Here is a 5542-nt window from a genome sequence, read left to right as displayed (position 1 = left end):
TTGGGACTTTTTTGACTTTATCTTTCTTGACACTCTCCTCTTTTTTTTCTTTTTGACATACTTTTTCTCTAATTTCTTTTTTTAAAACTTTCTGACTTTGTTCTTTTGATCGACACTTTTTCTTTTGAGTTTTGCTGAATCCATCTTGATTTTAAAAGAGGGGTATGAAAAAAAATAATGCTAAGGCTCAAATGGGGTAAACAAAGGATGAAACAATGTTTGGATAGCAGAATGAATACCTTTATCATATCAATCTTTGAAAATGCCAGTACACATCATGTAGTATGAAAATGAAATATGAAGATCATTTGTGACATGTTTTAAGCATTAACTTTGACTGAGTATGTACGTCACTACTTCTTCTGCATTTTTCTAGCATACAACTCCACTTTTGTTGCATATTCCTCACATTGAATGACCCATGATTTTGTGGAGCTGATTTCGTTCTATTCACGCAGCCACTATTTGACCTAATTGAGACATGTCTTTCAATTGATGACCAAGTTATTCTTGTGATTCTCAAAATAAGTGCCTTAATTCCCAAAGAAGGCTTCAACTTGTCACTAAATGTCTTAGCATTCTACCTAGTTTCTCAGATTCTTTCTTTTTCTGACTTTAACCCTCTGATTCCATGCTCATGCTTAAACTAGATTTTAAGATCTGGCTGAAAATTTTGCTAGCATGTCATATCACTAGAATCAACATAAAATGTACTATGTAAATAAAACAAACAAACAACACATATTTAAAACACAAGGAAAAAGGGGACACTCCATTCTATTAAAATGAAAGATAGAAGGGTTTGAATATAACGACAAAGGGACAAAACAAGATAGATCCTGAACTAAAACCCTAAAATAATTTGGATAACAACAAAAAAATAGAATAAACTACCAGACCTCTTCCTAGTAGGGAGAGTGATGACTTCTCAATTGCTCAGCTTGACAACTTAGCCACTGGTTTGCATATTAGCATGACCAAAGATTTCCTCACTATCAATGTTCTGCACCATAATCGATCTATCTTGAATCATATTTTCAATTTCTCTTTTCAAATCTCGACATTCTTCAATACTATGACCCTGAGCATCAGAATGATACGCACATCGTGCATTAGGATCAAAATTTCTTGAACGTCGATTAAGAGTGTGCCCAAGAAGAGGAGTGATCATGCCTTCCTGTACCAATCTATGAAATAAACTGGTATATAACTCTCCAATCGGTGTAAAGCTATCTCTCGACTTCTGCCTCATTTCATCGTTTGGCTTGGATAAAAATTAGGCTTAGAAGGGTTTTGGTATGTTTGTGGAGTTAGAGGATGACTCTGAGGAGTTAGTGTGTTCCAATGTGGGTAACATGGGGATTGAACATGTGGTTGTGAGTTATATACTAGATACAGGGTGGAGGAGCAAAGTATAATGGATTTTGGGAGTGATTATGTGGAGTTTGGGCATGAACTTGGGTTTGAGACTTAGAGTGACGACAATGGGATCTTCTTGAACGTGCCCGCTGTCCAACTACAATAGAACAGATAATGTACATTCACCTTCTTCAGCTCATGTTGTTTTCCTGTGGCCCTTGTACATTGATCAAAGGCGCAAGACAGAGATAGAGGAGTTGCAATTTTACTTTTTTCAATGCTTGATGATGCCTTGGAAATTTCTTTCCTTCTCCTCTTAGCCACCTGATCTCTAGTGGATTGTATGGATATGAAATCCTCTTTGATGGGATGACACCCCTCTTAGATTTTATTTTCTTTACAGAAGCAGTTAATGCATTAATGGCATTAATTACTCCATCATGTTTTACTTTGCAATCTTGACATTTCCATGCAGAACATTCGCTAGAAGTGGCAAAATCTGTATAACCAGTATGATCATAATCATAATGATTTATTGTTTCAAAAATTATAAGAGGAGCACCACTACCACTACTACTACCATCATCAATAACAACAACAAGTCCACCCTCCAAAATTATTTTTCTTGTGATGGTTGTTGCTCCAAACAATTCCTTCTTTATTCTATCAATGACCTTAGGGTCCGATAAAGTTTGCACAGACCCTAAAGTAAGAAAAACTGGCATTTTCAACTCTCGATTGGTCGAAATAACCCACGGATGGACAATCTAAAATAAATCAGTACATATATTAGAATGATGATGAAATCATTTTAAAAAATTATTAATTAAAACAAAAACTTAATTAAAATTAGACTTACTGCTTTCTTCGGGGGAAAGAAGAGATTAAGAAATTTTGCATTTTTATCAGTTTTGGCCGACAACCATCTCAGGATTCTTGGACAGGAAACTTCTTCCTGGTAGTTCACTTCTTTTCTCAAATAAGGAATAGATTCAAATGCCCAAGCCTATAAAATAATGCCAATAAATTAAAATATTATTGAATAAAAATATGAATCATGTCGTGATAAAAGAAATATTTACCATGAAAGCCCATGGAAAGCCATATAAGTTGACTGTCCTTGGCGTTAATGGAGTCAACAAATATTTGATAGTCATTTTATAGCTTTCATAAACCCAAGGATAGCTGTTAAATGCCTCAAGATCCTCGGAGAGTTTTATCAAACCAAGCAAAGAACATTATGTACAAACCAAACCAAGCACAATGATTGTTTGTGCTTCTTTGAAAGTCTTTTACCTTTTAACGCTTCTATTAAATTTATATTTTTGAAGCTTGGACCATCAACGGACACCAGGTCATCACGATCACTCAACTTGTCTTTGCCTTTTTGGGGTGTGCAGGGTGTTTTTTTGGATTAGAATAGGTATAACTTGAGAAGGAAAAGGAGGATAACATTTTAATCCAGTAACTATGGCAAACTCTTCCAACCAAAACAAACAGGCATGCCATAGTAATCTATCCACACCTCATCCATCTTATCTTTGTTTTCATACATAAACCTACGCTTGAGAAGATCATATACCATTTTTATTGGGAAATGAGCATTGTTGTCCACCGACAAATCAAGATATTGTTCAAAGCAGCTGTCCCTAAAATAAGCATCTACTTTTTATTCTCGAAGTATTTTTCTGAAGACATCGAAAGATTTTCTCATGGATGACTTAACCACAAAATCACCCATTAAATCTGTGGCACCATTACACTGCATTCCATAGGATAACGATCAATGCTGAAGGTTTTGATCAACTCTTTGGTAGAAGGGCTATTAGCATTTGGATCTTCTCTTTTGAAATATGCCTCCTCTGCATGTTCATTATCTTCTACTCCTGATTGAGATAACACTTCTAAAGCAAGCTCATAGAGTGGTGGATGTAGCCTAGCTGCTTCACTTGTTCCTTTACTTGGACTTGATTCGGTTTTTTTTCTTTTGAGAGCCATATTATCTAAAATTAACAGGAATATAAAATAGATTATAATTGAGTAATGCATCGTTAAAAAGGGATAACAGTAAATCAAATATGTACAATAGTAAAATAACAGACCACACATCTGTTGCACAAGATGGGATATTTGTTGCAGCATATGACCAACCTGTTGCAGCGGATGATCAATCTATTGGAAATAATAAAAATAGGCCACACACCTATTGCACCAGGTAGGTTATCTGTTGCAACATATAACCAACCTGTTGCAGCGAATGAGTAATCCGTTGAAACAATAAAAATAAATCACTAATTTGTTGAACCAAGTAGGTTATCTAATGCAGCATATAATTAAAATGTTGCAGCGGATGAGTAATCCACTAGAAATAATAAAAATAGATCACTCATTTGTTGCACTAGGTAGGTTATCTATTGCAGTATATAAACAATCTATTGTAGCGGATGAGTAATCCATTGGAAACAATAAAAACAGATCAATAATTTGTTGCACCAGGTATTTTATCTGTTGCTGGCTATAACCAACCTATTGCAGCGGATGAGTAATCCATTGGAAATAATAAAAATAGATCACTCATTTGTTGCACCAGTTAGGTTATTTGTTGCAACTTATAAACAACTTGTTGCAGCAGATGAGTAATCCGTTGGAAACAATAAAAATAGATCACTCATTTGTTGCACCAGGTAGGTTATTTGTTGCAGCTTATAAATAACCTATTATAGCGGATGAGTAATCCGTTGGAAACAATAAAAATAGACCAAACATTTGTTTCACCAGGTAGGATATCTGTTGCAACCTATAACCAACTTATTGCAGGGGATGAGTAATCTATTGAAAATAATAAAAATATATCACTCATCTGTTGCATCAAATCACTCATTTATTGTCAAATGAGTTCTCTATTGGATCAATATTATTTAGATTTCTTCCAAACAGAAGAGTCGTCTGTCGCGACAGATGAATGATCTGTTAGATTATTCATCTGTTGCATCATATTTTTACTGTAGCATCCAATTTTTATGTGTTACATCAGATTTCCATTTATTTTATTAGATGTTTCATCTGTTGCATTAGATATTTCATTTGTTGCATCAGATATTCCATCTGTTTCATCAGATAGTTCATATGTTGCATCAGATGGCTCATCTATTGCGTCAGATGGTTCATCTATTGCAACACCATTTTACCAATAAAAATAACAAATTGACCCAGTAACACCGACACAACACACACACACACTAAGAACATCAACGGTGACCAAAAATCACCAACAAAAATTGAATCAACAGTCCGACAGTAAGAACTACAGTAACAATAAAAAATTATATTTTACACCAAAAAGAGTAGAGATGAAATGGCAGAAATTACGGTTTTATTCAGTCCACATTTTAAATTTAAGCAAGAAATATTGAAATTGTTAATCAATACTAGAAGAGAAATTAGCTCAAGTTCCTCCGTTTCTTCATAACTAAAAAGACATAATTTTTTACCTGTGAAAGAAGAAATGGGACGACGAAGAACTCGAAGTTATTGTCGGCGGAGAACACTGCTTGTCACATCGATTGAAGGTTGAAAGTCGAAAAGAAACTTGCCCATCTATTTGTCGTCAGAGCTTAAGTTGCCGGGAATTGAAGAGAGAAATTTTGCAGAACTGTCGGTTGGGAGAGAGTTGAGAGAGACAGTCTGTCTCGAGAGAGGAGAGAGACGGTTGATTTGGAAAGGAGAGGGGTGTGGGTTGATTTGTATTTTTGAAAAGATTAGAAAGTTTTGAAAATATTAATCAAATCCACAATTAACTTAATCAAGTTTCCTAATTATGTTTGATACTTTAAGTTGATCAATGTCACCAATCCTTCGTTCAAGACTTAAAAGCACCTTTCCTTCAATTTTCTCTCTTGACTTGATCTATTTTGTTTGTTCCATTTTCCCTAAAGGATTGAAATTGTCAGAAAAATTATTTCTTCTTTTTTCATTGACGTAAAATTTTTATTTTTTGTTTTTTCCATAACCAACTGTAGTCCACATATATTCTTCTTCTTTTTTTCTTTCATCCTTTTTTTTTCCCTTTTTTTCTTTTTCATTTTTTCCTCTATTTTTGTTTTATTTCATTTTCCACTCCACTTTTTTCTTCATTGCTGATTTCTTTTCTTCGTTCATTCTTTCTACAGGAGGATTCAGTGTC

The sequence above is a fragment of the Capsicum annuum genome, chromosome 10 (genome assembly GCF_002878395.1).
Source record: "Capsicum annuum cultivar UCD-10X-F1 chromosome 10, UCD10Xv1.1, whole genome shotgun sequence".
Lineage (NCBI taxonomy): Eukaryota > Viridiplantae > Streptophyta > Magnoliopsida > Solanales > Solanaceae > Capsicum > Capsicum annuum.
Note: the sequence above shows the minus strand (reverse complement) of the source record.